The sequence below is a fragment of the Pleurodeles waltl genome, chromosome 5 (genome assembly GCF_031143425.1).
Source record: "Pleurodeles waltl isolate 20211129_DDA chromosome 5, aPleWal1.hap1.20221129, whole genome shotgun sequence".
NCBI classification, from domain to species: Eukaryota; Metazoa; Chordata; class Amphibia; order Caudata; family Salamandridae; genus Pleurodeles; species Pleurodeles waltl.
Window position 1 is genome coordinate 684,879,986 of NC_090444.1, and position 18,434 is coordinate 684,898,419.

An 18,434-nucleotide genomic window follows, 5' to 3' on the forward strand; every position below is an offset into this window, starting at 1 on the left:
GATCCCCATGGGGCACATTACTGCTGGCTATTTCTGTCCCCCCTGGGGGGCAGATCGGGCTATTTTTGTAAGGCTCATCTGCCCCAAGAGAAGCAGAAAATCTACAGGAGACCATGGAAGATTTTTTTCTCAAAAATAGAGGGTGGGGAAATGGCCATACCTCCACCCCCAATTAAATGGGGACAACGTTGTTCTGCCTACTGGTGAGCAGATGGGGCAATTACCCCTGATCCAGTCCCCGGGGGAGGTAAAACGTTTACTAGATGCCAGGGAATTAAAAAAAAAATAGTGGGGTGGTGGCTACCAACCAGTATGGTCATGGTTAATCCCCCAACTGAAGGGGATAAGCGTCTTTCAGCTTTCCCCCGCACACTAAAAGATCTTATCCCAATAGCAAGCAAGAGGACATTTGAATATTTTGGGTTTTGGTTTTACATTTGGGCCATAAGAGCTTGTCTAACTCTCAAAATCGTCCCACTTGGAATGGTGAGGGCTGCACTGTTTGGACTTTGGGATGCTGCCAGGTAGAAAAATCTACGAGACCTAGACACATCTGAAAACTAAACATCTGTGTGAGTCCAGGGTTGTGTGCTTCACATGCACCTCGCACCATTTTCTTACCCACAATGCCCTGCAAACCTCCAACTTTGCTGGAAATCACACATTTTTCCCACATTTTTACGATGGAACTTTCCGGAATCTGCAGGAATCCACAAACCTCCTACCACCCAGCATTGTAGCATCTATAAAGAAATTGTTTTTGCCCCCCTTGTCAGCCTAAAAATGTTTTTTTTCAAACTGCCCATTTGGACCCGCTTTGGTTCCCCCTAATGTTTTACATGTTTTTGGCTCTTCCTTGTCACAGGCACTTGGCCTGCCTACACAAGTGAGGTATCATTTTTACTAGGAGACTGAGGGGAACGTTAGGTGGTAGAAAATGTGTGCCAATGAAGTGATCCCACACAGAAAGGTGGGAAAAATGTGATTTTCTTTAGCTAGATATGATGTTTGGTTAATGATTCTAGGTAAGAAAACACTGGGGGATCCACGCAAGTCGCACCTCCCTGGACGCCCTCGGGTGTAGTTTTCTGAAATGTTTGGGTTTGGTAGGTTTCCTCAAATGGCTGCTGAGCCCAGGACCAAAAGCGCAGTTGCCCCCCGCAAAAGCAGGTAGTTTTGTATTTGATAATTTTGGTGTGTCCACATAGTCTTTTGGGGCATTTCCTGTTGCGAGCACTAGGCCTACCCACACAAGTGAGGTCCCATTTTTACTGGGAGACCTGGGGGAATGCTGGGGAGAATGAAGTTTGGGGCTCCCCTCAGATTCCAGAACTTTTGCAGCACCGAAATGCGAAGAAAAAGTGGGTTTTTTTTGGCCAAATTTTGAGGTTTGCAAAGGATTCTGGGTAAACAGAACATGGTGAAAGCGCCACTAGTTACACCATCCTAGGTTCCCTTAGGTGTATAGTTTTAAAAAATGTATAGGTTTCCTAGGTTTTCCTAGGTGCCGGATGGGCTAGAGGCCAAAATCCTCAGCTAGGCACTTTGCAAAAAACAGGTCAGTTTTCTTTAGGAAAATGTGATGTATCCACGTTGCGTTTTGGGGCATTTTCTGTTGCGGGCGCTAGGCCTACCCACACAAGTGAGGTACCATTTCTATCAGGAGACCTGGGGAAATGCTGGGTAGAAAGACGTTTGTGGCATCCCTCAGATTCCAGAACTTTGCAGCACCGAAATGTGAGGAAAAAGTGGTTTTTTTGCCAAATTTTGAGGTTTGCAAAGGATTCTGAGTAACAGAACCTGGCGAGAGCACCACAAGTCACCCCATCCTGGGTTTCCCTAGGTGTCTAGTGTTCATAAATGTATAGGTTTGCTAGGTTTACCTATGTGCCAGATGAGCTAGAGGCCAAAATCCACAGCTAGGCACTTTGCAAAAAACAGGTCAGTTTTCTTTAGGAAAAGTGATGTGTCCACGTTGTGTTTTGGGTCATTCCCTGTCGTCGGCACTAGGCCTACCCACACAAGTGAGGTACCATTTTTATCAAGAGACTTCGGGGGTGCTGGGTGGAAGGAAATGTGTGGCTCCTCTTAGATTACAGAACTTTCTATCACCGAAATGTGAGGAAAAGGTTTTGACAAATTTTGAGGTTTGCAAAGAATTATGGGTAACAGAACCTGGCGAGAGCCCTACAAGTCACTCCATTCTGAATTCCCCCAGGTGTCTAGTTTTCAATAATGTATAGGTTTGCTAACTTACACTAGTGTGCCGGCTGAGCTAGAAACCAAAATCTACAGCTAGGCACTTTGTAAAAAACAGGTCAGTTTTCTTGGGAAAATATTATGGTCCATTTTGTGTTTTCTGTCGCGGGCATTAGGCCTACCCACGCAAGTGAGGTACCATTTATATTGGGAGACTCGGGGGAATGCAGAATAGAAGAATAAGTGTTACTGTCCCTTGCCTTTCTCTACATTTTTGCCTTTCAAATGTAAGACAGTGTGTAAAAAAGATGTCAATTTGAGAAATGCCCTGTAATTCACATGCTAGCATGGGGACTCCGGAATTCAGAGATGTGCGAATAACCACTGCTTCTAAACACCTTATCTTGTGCTCATTTTGGAAATATTAAGGTTTCCTTGATACCTATTTTTCACTTTTTATATTTTGCCAAATGAATTGCTGTATACCCGGTATACAACGAAACCCATTGCAAAGTGCAGCTCCTTTATTGGCTTTGGGTACCTTGGGGTCTTGATGAACCTGGAAGCCCTACATATGCCTGCAACCAGAAGAGTCCAAGAGACGTAACGGTATATTGCTTTTGGACATCTGACATGGCAGGAAAAAGTTACAGAGTATAACGTGGAGAGAAATGGCTGGGTTTTTTTTACCTCAATTTCAATTTTTTTTTTATTTTAGCTCTCATTTTCTGTAAAAAAACCTTGTATGGTCTACACAATTGACCCCTTGCTGAATTTAGAATGTTATTTACTTTTCAGAAATGGTTAGCTTTCTTGGATCCAGCATTTGTTTCACACCCATTTCTGTCACTAACTGGAAGGAGGCTAAAAGCACAAACAATAGTAAAAATGGGGTATGTTCCAGTAAAATGCCAAAATTGTGTTGAAAAATGTGTTTTTCTGATTCAAGTCCACCTGTTCCTGAAAGCTGGGAAGATGGTGATTTTAGCTAGCAAACCCTTTGTTCATGCCATTTTCATGGAAAAAAAACAAAAGCCTTCTTCTGCAGCCCCTTTTCCCTTTTTTCTTTTTAAAACAACGACATTTTCCTGTATTTTGGCTAATTTCTTGGTCACCTCCAGGGGAACCCACAAACTCTGGATACCTCTAGAATCCCTAGGATGTTGGGAAAACTGACACAAATTTGGCATGGGTAGCTTATGTGGACAGAAAGTTAAGACGGCCTAAGCGCAAATTGCTCCAAATAGCCAAAAAAAGGCCTGGCACCTGAGGGGGAAAAGGCCTGGCAGCGAAAGGGTTAATCATGTTGCGTTTGCTGCAAATGTTTACCACAAGAGTGTTGGAACAACAAAAATGACCAAAACCAAAATGTCACTGTGTCAGTTCTGTATGGCTTCTAACGGGAGAACATCTAACTTGCATACATTATACCTGGCACAGGTATGATGTGGCACAGTGCTTTACAAACTGGTGCAATGGTCCCATTATGCCAGTTTGCAGATGTGGTGCAGTTTGAGGGATAGCTTGCACTGCTGCAACGTCAAAAAAGTGACGCTATGGCGGAGCAAGGGGATGCAAATAAGCCCCTTAGTGTCAGTTCTGCATTTTGGGTATTTGCACATAGTTTTTCCCAATTTTTGTATAGTTACACAAAACCAAGTTATCTAAATTTAGGACAAACCTTGCAAAAACCTCTAGGTCTATGTGGAACTTGATACCAGCGCTGGTACTTGTTAGAGCCTCAATCGAGATTAGCACAAATGAGCACCGAGTAAGAGAATTGTTTGACAATCCCTGTGGTTTGTGGGTCGTCAGCAATAGCCTGGAGGTGAATGTCCTTCTGGCTGGTGTACTGTTGGGAAATAGACACTCAAGGTTGATCTGGTACCTCAGTTGTAGTTAGGGCACAAAACAGGATTATATCACAGGTTCAGAGAGTTCGCAAAACATTTTTGGAAATGGAGGTATATGGTTCAATTTCTAACTTAAAAAACTAAAAAGTAATAAATGTAAGTTCCATGAAATAGACGTTGTGGAGAAGGAAAATACTCTGCCCAAAACATGGCAACAGAAAAATTACATTTCAGGCTTGTGTTATGTTTGCATAGTATACTTAGCCACAGAATTGTAGTACAGAAATGTGGAGTTTTCATGTGTTTCTTACCCAAGGTTGTCTGATAAAATGATCTCTCGATCACTTGCTGCTGACTCTGTAACCTCTTGGATGTGCCTGTGCTTTTAGTAAGAAAGACACTCAAGATCTTCCCAAAGGCCTGCTTAACAGACCCAAGTGCCTTCATCCAAGCCCTGGCCCACAGTTTCTCTTGTTTTCTACCATTATTTTGATTTAAAGGACTATTTTTCTTTGTCCACAAACCTTTTGGTGCATTTTCAATGGTCTATAGAAATATCCGTTTTTGTTGCCTTTTCCTTTCACATCATAATCCCCATTTCCTTCCAGATTTCTAAAGCTTTTGACTGCTGAATATATAAAAACCTTTTCTGCAGCAAATCAAATACCTGTATTATTTTACAAACTTTCACACAGAGGTGTGCTATTTATTGATTGAGATCCAGAGTACGGTCTGAGGTGCAGTAGCACCGTTTTTTTACTTCACTATCAGTAGTGGACCCAAGTTGCAGGCAGCTGGCGTAGGATGGCGAAAGATGGAGACTGTAAGATAAGAGTTATTGTAAGGAATCTACTAATTACCTGAACATTTTAGTATGTTTTCCCTTGTCGTATGCCCCATTACCTGTATTACTTTATGTAAAGGGATGCGAGTGACTAGGTCCGTATGTGCTGTGGTTATATGTGCACAGCATACCCAAAGCCAGAAAAGCAATGTCAGGAAATCTGGGATGCTCCAAATGAGGTTGAGAACATTTCAAATAAAATACATCAAAAGTCACAGTGACACTCCAAACTGCCTACTTCTGCTCAAAGATATGTTTTCCGGCTGAGTTTTTGGAGAATGGACGGTGCTTAATTTGTGCTTGTTGTTTCCGGTGCTAAGCACCGGCACTTATTTTTGAGGGCCGGTGCTTATTCTTCTGTCTCAAGCATTCACTACGAGCAAAAGACACATAAGAGAAAGACAGAGGAAGGGAAAAACGAAAAAGCGTCACAAAGGGAGAAAGTAGAAAGCTGCAAGAGTGAGTTGAAGGGGCATGGAGTGGCTCTATATGGATTGAAGAGGCCCGAGATGGCTTCAGGATTACTCTGCCTCAGTATTCCGTGCTCGCACATTTAATTGCAGCAGCCGCATGTTTAAGAGAAGGGCTTTGGGCACCGGCACGTTTTTACTTACAAATTAAGCACTGAAAATGGATTACTGATTTATTCTCCATACCAAGCAGACATTGCCAAAGGGAGAAACATTCATGAAAAAGATTTGTTCATACTAGGAGGAGCACAACTTCTGGCACGTGTATCACTCCTTTTGGAACTCAACAAAGAAGCGTGTAGGACCAGACACCGGGAATGCAGCTACTACAGATAAACCAGTTTCACACAATGTTAAGTCCAAAGCAAGAGGAGCAAGAATTTTGCCAGTGGCAAATAGTGAACCTGCACTGATAGGCCTGTAAGTGACAGATAAGATAATTGTGTAATTCCCTTCCAACCGTAGGCAGCAGACTCTAGCGAAGTATGTAGGGTGCTAAGAGCTAATTGGCCAGGGCAAGGGTGACTGGACATACCTTGCGACAAATATTGCCTGCTGTTCGTGGAAAAACAGGAGCCATATTAAGCAGTGAGCCCACTGAGTCGTAAAGCTGTCCATTTTAGGTATCACTTTCTGGTGCTAGAGATGTTGAACTGCCAAAGCTCACTCTTGAAGGTGGGTATATGTGCGTGGAAACGTTGATGCAATAAACACATAAACAATACACAATAAATTAGTTTGCCCAATTCTCTCTATCCCTTTAGTTAAAATAAAATGATCTTTATTCTTTCACGTTCAGTAGTTTAGTATATGTGAAACTGCTATAGGAAATACAATTGCAACTTGTGTAAGTGGGTGCTCAACTTCTCCAAAGTACATCCAATCTGTTACCAGTGCAGTGGAATCTTTTGGGCATCTTACGTACCAAGGGGCTTATTTACAAGGAACTGGCGCATCAGCTCTGATGCGCCAGTTTACTTGCACTGCCCTGCACCCCCCTAACGACACCTTTGTAGTGATGTATTTACAATACAGTGCACCATGGTGTTCGCTAGCACAACTGTGCCAACATTTTTGGCGCAGTTATGATGCTTTGCTGGACTAGCACCTAAAATTTTGTGGCGCTAGTCCAGCAAAGCTCAGAGAGGCCCATAGGATATAGCACGAACGTCACGTTAACACTTGCCCTGGCAGGCGTTAAAAAATGATGCTAGAATTGCATACATTATACCTGGTGCAAGTATAATGTGGCACTAGGGTTTACAAAGTGGTGCAATGGTACCACAGCGCAGGGTGAGAGCCTGTTTGGCACCACCATAGAGTAAAAGAAATGATGCTATGGCGGGGATAAGGGGCAAAAGAGGATTGTAAATATGCCCCTTTGTTTTCTGTTTGGCAAGACAGTTCACCATGTTCTTCGCTTGGGCAGTCAAGGGAAAGACTTTGTTATTGTGAGCGAGTCCTTTTAATGGTTGCCATTCCACACCTTGCCCAGGAGCCCGGTTGCTGGGGAGGTGATGCAGGAGAAGGAAAGTAAGGATTCTATCATTGAGAGGAACAGCAGTGTACCTATGTTCACCAGGTGTGCCAGGATTACCACCACGTCAGTGGGAAAAGCAACTTGAAGCAATAGTCACATTTTGGAGGTGGCATCCGGGTGGAAGGCAAGTGCGGAAAGGCCTTCAGCCCATCAGATGTTATGCACAGAAAGCAGTTCAGGGGTATGAGGAGGAGGACAGGGACAACCTCTCTATTAGGGTGCCAGGGCGTTTCCCCCTTATTTATGTTGCCCCTGATCCCCCGTGTTAAACCTATATATAAATATACATATATAGCCAGGTTCCTGCATGATGACGAGTGAGGAGGGCAGGACGTCCAGGAGGGACATAAAAATTGGTGCCAGCACATCAGGGCAGCACAGTTAGGTCGTGACACTCACTTCAAAGTGCACATGTCGGGTTGGACAGATACTTTTTAGCGACCAGCCCGACATGGGCACTAAATGAGTCTCCCCATCTGCTCAATTAGTGAGGGGGCATTTCAGCTGCAGCCTTCCGAACTCCTAGTGACTGTTAGGTTTGCCTTCTCGGGCCAATCCTGACACTGCTCTCAAGCTGTAACATAACAGCAAAGGAGCAGTGTCTGGATTGGCTCAGGACACACCGTTAGGCCTCTGCTACAGTGATTGGAACATGGCCAATCACTGCATGGCTTTCTTGTGAAGCCATGCAGTGATTGGCCATTTCTGTCCCTTGCTCTCTTCCCTTTTCATTCGCAGCACCTCTAACGGCATTGTGCAAGAGGTTGGAGACAAGACTATTTCCCAAGAAATTAACAGAAAATAAACGGTGCCAAAACACCAAAATTTGCAAAAATAAGAATTATTCTAAATCCTTTGCCTTGGTTTTCTTGTTTTACACTATATATACTTTGTAGATATGTATTAGTGTAACGTGTGGAGCCACTGTTACATGTTTATTTGATATTATTGAATGGTTATTCTTAGTTTTGCACAATGCTGTGTTTTGGCACTCTTTATTTTCTGTTAATTTCTGGTTCTTTTGCTTAATCTTTTCTCCTGGAACTACTGTTTTTAATAATAGATTTAATTGCCCCAAGTTCTAGATCTGCTGGGCAGCCCCTGTTGTTTAACTACTGCCTAAACATGAGGGCATGCTAAATTTCATTTATGGATGTTTAAATATAAATAAACGTAGTGCTGTGTGCAACGACGCATACAGGGGATTCCAACCTCACAAATTCTTGAGGTGGGATGTCTGCACATCACTGTACATATTACCCCATTGTTCAGTGATGAAATGGTGCTTCATTACCTGCGCTTACTTGGAAACAGAGCCACACAATGCTATGACTGCATCACACCACATCCAGCCTTTTACTTTCATCTGGCCCAAAGCCTATGTTTTGTACGTTTTTTTCTCTTTAAGCTTGCTTTTTTAACGCTAAATACTCTTTATACACATAGGTCCTCATTTAGGGAACTGCACTATAGTTCCAATATTTTGATTGGCAGAATTTTATTGGTGTGGTGTTACTGCACCATTACAACTTTCCCCTCTGGAATGGGGAATAACAACAGCAATAGGAATTAATGCAACAATTTCCTCAGGTTATGTTATGTTAAAAAGTGTTATAGGGCACTGTTACAGCAGAAGTTTCTTGGCACTACAGAAACTTGCAAGAAAGACATAGGGCTTGATAACGCGTCTGGCAGTCGGACCACTAGACCGCCATGTTAGCGGTCCTAATAAGACCGCCACACCGGCGGTCCCAAGACTGCAATCTTACAAGTTATACAGGCAGGACCGCCATCTGCCAAGCAAAAAAGGCTTACTGCCAGCGGTGCGACAGCTTGTAACTAGACGGTTAACCACCGAGCCTATTACAAACACTCAGTCGCCATGGCGGTCTCCTCACGGCGGTCAGCCAATGGCAGTCGATGCCGTGATCTGTGTCCACCAAAGTAACAGGCAAGTGCACATTGGATGAATTAAAAGAAAAACAACACAGCTGACACACATTGGCCAAGTGGACACACCTGTAAAGCACACTATAAAACCCAACCCTTCACAGACCACAATCCTTTGCATTGCCACTGCAAGACAGACCACACCTCTTGTCATCCATTTTTTGTTATAAGGCAGCACTTTTTTCCACCAACACATTTTACACCCTACACACACATCGTCTATTTTTTTCCCTATATTTACTTGTCTTGTTTAGTAACTCACCCACTTTGTTTCCAGTCATATCATGGTCCAAAAATCCAAGTTTTTCAGAGGATGAGTTCAGAGACATGGTGGATGAAATCATTTGAGAAGAGCCACAATTGTTTGGACCCCAAATCCAGCACACTCCTCTCAATAGGAATATGGAAATGTGGGAAATGTGGGACAGAATAAGACAGACTGAATGCTGTAGTCACCACACTGCGCACAAAGGAGGACATCAGGAAGAAGTGGAACGAACTGAGGAGCACAATGCATTCCTTGATCTCCAGACACCAGCTGCAGGACAAGAAGACTGGCGGTGGCCCTCCCAGTGCTCCATTAATACTCTTTTCCTGGGAGGAGAAGGTCTTGGCCATCCTGCATCCTGAGGGCTTGACAGAAATACCTGGAGGAGTGGAGTCTGATAAGTCACAACACAAAAACTGTGACAAAAATGCAATGTCCTGCATGCTCACAGCTCAGCTTTTGCCACTGTCTTGTTCCTGTACCTCACCAACATTTAATACCCAGAGGCCCGTATTTATACTTTTTTAGAGCTGCATTTGCATCGTTTTTTTACGCAAAAACGGCGCAAACTTGCAAAATACCATTGTATTTTGTAGGTTTGCGCCGTTTTGCGTCAAAAAGCAGCGCAAATGCGGCGCTAAAAAAAGTATAAATACGGGCCAGAGTATTTGAGGTTTGACACTGTCAATCTGTGTTGTTGAACCCAACAGCACAGCTACTAAGGCCCATCACATGCCATACGTCCAAATGGTGCCTGTGATTCTTACAATATCAACAAATCATCCCAGGACTCATGATATGTTTCAACATGTAAATGTATGCCCAAGCCTAAATACAGCCTGCATACAGATATGTAATCCCCAAAACGTGTTTAGTGTGTGTAGTGGAGAGAATTACCTGACTACAAGACCAGGGAGGTCCTGTTTCTCTAACACCAACCACCAGCACAGTGTTCACGTGCCAAAATACCCTTTTTGTAATCTCTCAATTGAAGTTTACTCACCTGGGAGGATACCATTTGTATAGTGTGCGTAGAAGAGGTAGTGACTAGACTGCAACCACCAGGAGGCCACGTTTTACTAACTCCAACCACTAGCACAGTGTTCACTTGCCAAAATACCCTTTGTGTAAGCTCTCAATTGAAAAGTACTCACCTGGGAGGATTCCATGTATATAGTGTGTATAGTAGAGAGAGTGGCATGACAGCAACTCCAGGGGTCCTTGTGTATGTAACTTCAAACACCAGCTCAGTTTTCACTTGTCAAAATACTCCTGTTTGTAATCTCTCAATTGAAGTGTACTCACCTAGGAGGATACAATTTTTATGGTGTGTGTGGTAGAGGGAGTGTCTGGACTGCAACTCCCAGGAGGCCCTGTTGTTCTACCTCCTTCCACCAGCACATTGTTCATTTGACCAAAATATCCTTTTTGTAATCTCTCAACTGAAGTGCACTCACCTGGGAGGATACCATTTGTATAGTGTGTGTAGTAGACAGAGTGATATGACAGAATCTCCCAGGAGGCCTTGATTCTGTAACTCCTACCACCAGCCCAGTGTTCACTTGTCCAAATACCCCTCTCTGTCAGCTCTCAATTTAAGTGTACTCACCTGAGAGTGATCAAGATACAGATCCTGCTCAACTCAGAGACGTGTCTGTCTATCTAACTCCACCTTGGCTTGCTAACCCAAGATGGAGCTATTGAGACTAGGAATCACACCTTACCAAGGGTGTAAAACAGGTATTCCTAAGGCCTCAAGATGCATCACCAGGTTGGCATCAGCAGCAGACACATTGACACCGCACTGTGCACATGGAGACTCCAGTCACATATACCACAAAGTCCTGGGTTTGCATCCCACTCAACTAGGCCTCCAAATGGTCAAAGCCATCTCTTGCCTCTCCACTGTGTTGCCTGCACTGGTGGTAAAATGTCATTTTTAGGCCATCTTCCGAAGTGTGACTGATCTGCACATCTAATCAGCTGCTTGAGTCAAATTGGGTTGGCATGCTTCACACGTCATGCCAAATTACCCTATACCTTGGACACTTGGCACAGTTTAATTATCTACAACTTAACTTTGTGCAAGGTCTCTGCTTACTGTAACACAAACCCTTTGGAGGTAGATGTGACAATACAACCAGTAACAATGTATGTTTTTCATCAACAGGTCAAGCTGCCATTGGGCACAAGGAGGCCACGGAACAGACTTCTACTACCCCATTGGATGAAGCCCTTAGTGACAATGACACTCCTGGACTTCTGGATGTGGAAGGGAGTTTTGGCCCATCTGGGCAACCTGGTCAGACGGCAACAGTGAGTCTCACTGTGGCCACAATGTCACCACTCAACCCTCTTCCATCAACATCACAGGAAAGCATTCGCCCCCAAACTGTGTCCCTAGCACAGTGTCCCCATCTAGTGCTCCCAGTCCTGGATCCTGAGTTGCAGCTCAACACTTCAGACAATGAAGGTCCAGGAACAAGTTGAAGAGGGCATCCTGTGGGAAGGGCACAGGGCCATGGGGGTAGAGTGTATGGGAGGGATGCTGTGGGCTAGCGGGGTGACGCCACTGGGGCTGCTCTTGGCCAGCACACCATCAGCCACATCTTGGGGTCTATCAGGAGTCCCAAGACGTGATGGGCCAGATGTTGACCAAACTCAAGGAAATCAAGCAGCTATGGAGGGACGTGCATAGGGACATGTGTGAACAGATGGTGGCCCACAATTCCAGCATGGCCTCCCTAACAGAGGTGTTGAGGGACATACATACCACCTGGAGCAGGGCTTTTTAAAACCAGTCTACCCCTTCCTTTGGCTCATCCACAGGAGGCCGATCAACATCAGCGCCAACCACAAGAAGGGAGGCCCTGCCAGAGGAAGAACCAGCCACAGACATCCCTGCCTCTGTAGCAGTTGATCACCCCCCTCACCCGCAAGTGAGGACATCTAGCAAAGAATCCAGGAGGTGCGGTTAGCAAGACACTCACCTCTGCCAGCAATAACCCTCTTCCTTAAGGTCCTACTTTGTGTGTCACACTTTTCACTCTGTGGACTGATCTTGAACCATATTCCAGTTCCAATGGGACTACTCTGGACTTTGGACTTCCAATTGTGTGGCATGTACTCCAATGAGTTCATTCACCATGACTGACCCCTTCACATATTTTTTTGGGTTGATTCATGACACGCATATTTGCTGTTATTCGTAGCTTCACAATAAAATCACCCATCACTGATTTATTGTCTGTTGATTTTGATTTCATATTGAGCCATGTAGATATGTCAGACCATATGAATCATACGATGATGATCTAAGGTACTTTTCCATGATGAGATATGTTGCATGTACACAGTTTCCAGGTCAGGATTACATTCATCCCACACAAACACACACATACAAGTGTCTGGTCAAACTGAAAAAATGTATTACAGTGTTCAGCACATAGGCTGTCAATATGTCTGAACAATTTGAAACGTAAATGATTGTTTCATACTGAATAAATGAACATATTTACAGGTACTATTGTTTGCCTATTCAGATGGATGACGTGGTGTTCCTCCATGGTCTGAAGGTCTGACAATGGACGGTAGACAGGAGGTTATCACATCCTCCCTCTCCCAGGGTACCTATGTGTGAAAAGACATGATTTGAAACATTAGTCACTGTGTCCACAGCAGCAGGCATGATGCATACTAACAATAGCATGTGATAAAGCATTTCTGATTGGATACACATGACACCTAGTAAACATCACAGCTGGCAACTACACAAGAGACAAATGTGACCCCCATGGTTGTGAACACGTGTCCACAGCATGGATTTGGGCGACACCCAGCTATCTGCTACACAATAGCCCCTAGAAAAGTGACTGTATTTTCCAACCACCAAAAATACCATCAGTGGTGGTGGGCAATGCACTGCCGTAATATGCCATCTGTGCACTGCAACACACTACACTGGCGGTTGTGTAGTAGGACCTACATAACAAGACAGAATAAGAATGTTTGTGATGATCCTACTCATATGGTGTAGGTGTGACACATTTTACAGGACCAAATACAGTATTTTAAACTGCTGCAATGGTGGATGCCTGACCTACTCCACTGGACATTAGGAACTGCCAGCAGCTGCTGATGAAATTAATCTGCACAGTAGGCGGTTCCAATTATGGCGGACACAACCATAAGCTAACTTTGTTGCCTGTGGCGATCACGGCCCAAAGGCTGTGTCTGTCAGCAGTGATGACCGCCTATGTGGCATATGTGTCCGCCGCGTTGTGCAAAATCAGTCACTTGACTCTTGACATTGCTGTCAGCAACACCTCTGGAAGCAATCATGCCATGTCCAGCAGGTGAAAGGGCCCCTGCCTTATCGCCATAGAAGCTGGAGAGGCTTGTGACTGAGGTCCTTATCCCTGTATGGACAGATCTATGGCTCACCAGAGGAGCAGGTAAGTACCTCATGTGCACAAGTGACTCTGTTCAACACCATCCTTTCTCTCCTCACAGACTACAATGTGCTCCTGTGTGCCAGTTACACTTCTTGTGTGCCTGTTATTGCGGTCTGTGTGGCATCAATGGGATGTGCATGGTGCAGGTATTGGTGACCAGTACTATATGTTGTGTTCATTCATAATGCATTGTGTAATGATTTTTGGGGTCCTAGATCATGTTTGTGTTGGATGCACATAACTAGGCAAGGAGAATTTACTGCCATACAATTACATTTCTTTGTTTATGATAGTTGTAAATGTTAGACAACACGTATGACAGCATGAGGTGTGTATGAATCTTGTCTGAGTCATTTGAGGATCTTGTAAGCAATGTGTATTGCAACTGATCTTTCACCCCACATCTGGCCTTGCTGGACTGTTCTCTGGAAGGCATATCATGACTCACTCTGCCCTTCAGGTTTCCACACAAGCCACATTGATGATGGCCTCATGATGTGCTGTCATTCATGGAAGTGATGGAAATGTGAGTGTCATGTAGGTTCTATATGCTCAGACTTCAGAGACCCGGGCTTGTCAAATTTACCTCCCATTATGGGATATTGTCCAGGCTGTGGGAGAGTCACTGTGGCTATGCATCTGTGGCATTGTGCCCACTCCCTGTGGTCCTGCTAATCCCGTCAGGTGGCCAGCTCTTGTGGCAAAACTTGCCCTGAATGCCTTAGTCCATTGACTTGATTAGGAATGGGTTCTGAGGTAAATCCCAGGACAAGTCTATATTTGCATTTTGCATTATTGTCAATGTGTGTCTTTGACTCATGACAGATCCTTTACTCCCACAGCTCTGTTGTCACCGTCACATAAGTCATATTTGCCCTGTACAGGCTTATTGCTCAAATGACAGGCCCACAGTGCAGACAGTGTGTAGATTCCTGGGAGGCCATGATATGTTACTTAGTAGCTGCTTGGTTACACAGCAGAAATTGTACAATACATACCTTTGTATGTCGGATGCAATCTCTGTGGGTTAGAAACATATGACCAAAGGAGTGCACTGTGGTACAAGTACATACCACAGAAACCCCCCTTGAAGTGGCATGAGTCTGCATTTGGTAGGCCACATGTCCACACATACACAGGGAAGACACTTTCTGTACCCACCATGCCAACCCTTTCATCGTCACTCTAGTGTAAGGGTGAAGTCTGTACCAAGGTAGTTGAATGTAGGGACTGTATACAGTGATCAATCTTGCTGAGTGTAAATGTGTTGGTCCAGTCATGCCAAAGGAGTTAACCCTTCAGAAGACACATTGGTGTGTAGTGTTTCATTGTGGCTTACATCACAGTACATGTTCGTGGAGCATGGGCTACCTGATGACAATAGGCTTGCTTAGTCATTACAGGCCATGAGCAGGGCAGTGAGTTGGTCAACAGATGAATCCAAAAGTGTGTAGTCATTTCCCTGGACTTATTGGCATGTGTGCTTTTACACTTGTGGTGTGTTGACAAGTTTGATATTTTGTGCTTGGTGTTTCTACACGTGCGTGACACAACCATTTGGGCAAAAAGTTTTACCCTGGGTGTGCACAGCCAGTGGAGTGCCTACTGTTGCAAGAGTTGGGAGGATCCAAGAAGCTGGGCCCGGAAGATCATGGAGGTCCAACAGGGGTGGGTCACACGTCAGACCATGATCCCCCTAATGGCCCACATTCTGAAGGTGACGTATCTAGACCTTGATGGACATTTGAGGGAAGCAGAGCAGCCACAAGGGGGTAAGTGAAGGGCATAGTCCTGCTTGTCACATAGCCAAGTTGATGTGTTACGTTCTGACATCTCCCTCTGATGATTGGGGATGGGCCATGTGTGACATGCTAGATGAGTGACTGTTTGTGTAAGTATGTAATGTGGTGCATACTGATGTGCCTTGCCTATTATCCCAGGGACCTAAGACACAACTGGGTCAATTCACAACAATTCTGCTCTCCAGGGACAACACATGGCTGTGCACATTGATCAATCAAGTAATGTTTGTTGTTGTAGTGTATCTAAATTCTACACTGCAGACCACTACTTCTCAGTGTTACAGGCCAAAGAAAAAGAAGTTATGGATCACTGTCCTCAGCCATGTGCCTGGTCAAGTGAGTAGATTGACATCTGCCCCCAGAGGCCCATTGTCTTCAGTGTGTGATGAGTGCTGGTGCCTCACTACTGTCTGTCATGTGAAGGTGGCCCTCAAACATGTGACAGAGCATACATTGTTCTTTGGGTGCAGCTACAGATAAAAACTTTCCCTTAGTAAGTGGGGAATGTCCATTGATATGATGTATATGCCATCATTGTTGCCAACATTTCTTGTGTCAAAATGTTAGTATGTGTCCCTTTTTTCTTTTGACAAAATGTGTACACTGCTGTTTCATGCATGGTCTACCTGTGTTCATGGGATTATTTCTGTATTCCCTCACACATATGTGCATGCCAACCTGTGTATGTTTGGAACTGGACATATGTTATGGGGCTACAGTCTATGTGGTGCCATAGACAGGAGTGTGTCACCATTTATGATTGGCTCACACATACCCTCACCTACCATTACATGTTATTTGGCATGTACAACTGCAGAAGGGACATGAAAGGTAGGACTAGAGTACTAATACACAACGTGAATTTCGATGCCATTGATGTCGCATCATGTGGAAATGTGCACTGCACATGTGTAATGGGGAGGGTTTGCTACCTTACTATTGGCATGCATTATGGAGTGGCTTGCAGTTATGTTGGAAACACATGTGGTTGGGTACAACTATTCATCCACGGACATCTGGGTTTACATGACCAAAATGGAGACAGTGATGTAGCTTCCCATTGGGCAACATGTTGAGGGCCTTCTACATTTTGTTGACAGTGTACATTTCCTTGCCAAATGTGTAGTATATCTGAGCAAAATTAGTACTACTTCCATGACTCCATTAAGACAAATTACACCTTCTTCAGGCTACTGTACTGATGTCAGCAACGTGGCACGATTTTGGAGCATCATTTCATATTGTTGTGTTATTGTCTAGGTGACAAATAGATGTCTGCATGACTTTGTGTGGGATCTGTGGGAATGAACTTGGCATTGGCCTACTATTGAGGAAAAGCATTGAAGGTGATGTGTCTCCTATTTGTTAAATGGTTACTGTGTTGCATAACTTCGCCCGTGCAATTGTAGTTGTCTGAGATCCTGATTTTCCTGTGGGCAACTATTGACAGTTTGTGAGGCATGAATACATATGGGTAAATGTAGGAGCCACTTTGATGTAGTTTGTTGCTGGGGCCAACTTGACGTTATGGTACTGTTTGCTAATCACAATCGATCAATCAAAAATGTTATAGAGCGGACTACTCACCTGTAAGGGTCTCAAGGCGCTGGGGGAGAAAGGAGGAGGGGGAGGGGAAGCCGATTAATGTTCGAAAAGCCATGTCTTGAGGTGTTTTCTGAAGAGCAGGAGGTTCTGAGTCTTGCGGAGCTTGGTGGGGAGGGAATGCCAGGTTTTGGGGGCGAGGTAGGAGAAGGATCTGCCTCCGGTGGTGGCGCGTTGGATTCGGGGGACTGTGGCGAGTGCGAGGTCGGCAGAGCGGAGGTGGTGAGTGGGAGTGTGGAAGTTCACTCTTTCGTTGAGGTAGGTTGGTCCAGTGTTGTGGAGGGATTTGTGTGCGTGGATGAGGATTTTGAAGATGATCTTTTTGTCGATCGGAAGCCACTGAAGGGATCTGAGGTGAGAGGAGATGTGTTCATGGCGTGGGAGGTCTAGGATGAGGCGGGCGGCTGCGTTCTGGATCCTCTGGAGTTTCCGCTTGAACTTGACTGTGGTGCCGGCCTAGAGGGCGTTTCCGTAGTCTAGCCTGCTGCTGATGAGTGCATGGGTGATGGCCTTTCTGGTCTCTATGGGAATCCATTTGAAGGTTTTTCACAGCATGCTGAGGGTGTTGAAACAGGAGGAGGTGATGGTGTTGATTTGCTGGGTCATGGAGAGGGAAGAATCCAAGATGATGCTGAGGTTGCATGCGTGGGTTGCGGGTTTTTGGGGGGGACCCTAGGGCGGTGGGACATCAGGAGTCGTCCCATATAGTTTTGTTGGGGCCGAAGATGATGATTTCGGTTTTGTTGGAGTTTAGCTTGAGGCGGTTTGTTGTCATCCATTTGGCAGTGTCAAGGAGTCTGGCGTGGAGGTTGGTTTTGGCGGTGGTAGGGTTTCGGGTGAGGGAGATGACGAGCTGGGTGTCGTCTGCGTAGGATATGATGGTGATTCCGTGTGGCCGGCGGATGTTGACGAGCGGGGCCATATAAATGTTGAAATGGGTGGGGCTGAGGGAGGACCCTTGGGGAACTCCACAGATGATCTTGGTAGCTGGGGAGTGGAAGGGAGGGTGGCGGACTTTCTGGGTTCTTTCGGTGAGGAAGGAGGCAAACCAGTCTAGGGCCTTGTGTCGAATACCTGCGTGTGCGGAGTATTTGGTGGCAGACAGGCAGCGGAGAGGCCCAAGAGGATGATTGCGACAGTCTCGCCCTTGTCGACTATGGTTCTGATGTCATCAGTACATGCGATGAGGGCGGTCTCAGTGCTGTGGTTCTTGCAGAATCCAGACTGGGAGTCGTCGAGTGCGTTGCTTTCCTCTAGGAAGTGAGACAGGCGGGTGTTCACTAGTTTCTCAGCGACCTTGGTGGGGAAGGGGAGAAGCGAAATTAGGTGGTAGTTGGTGAGGTCATCCGGGTCTGCTTTGGGCTTTTTCAGGAGTGCGGTGACTTCTGCGTGCTTCAAGGAGTCTGGGAAGGTGGCATTGTCGAAAGAGCTGTAGATTACAGCGCGAAGTTT

The 18,434-nt window shown here is 45.1% G+C and overlaps 1 long non-coding RNA gene across 1 annotated transcript in view; it reads right to left on the reverse strand.

Annotated features, from left to right (window-relative positions):
* Positions 1-12,530: 12,530 nt before the first annotated feature.
* LOC138297299 (uncharacterized) overlaps positions 12,531-18,434 on the reverse strand; it is a 72,650-nt gene continuing 66,746 nt past the window's right edge. The window contains exon 4 of the long non-coding RNA XR_011204003.1: positions 12,531-12,754. This is a non-coding gene — a long non-coding RNA (uncharacterized lncRNA). The remainder of the gene's footprint in view (positions 12,755-18,434) is intronic.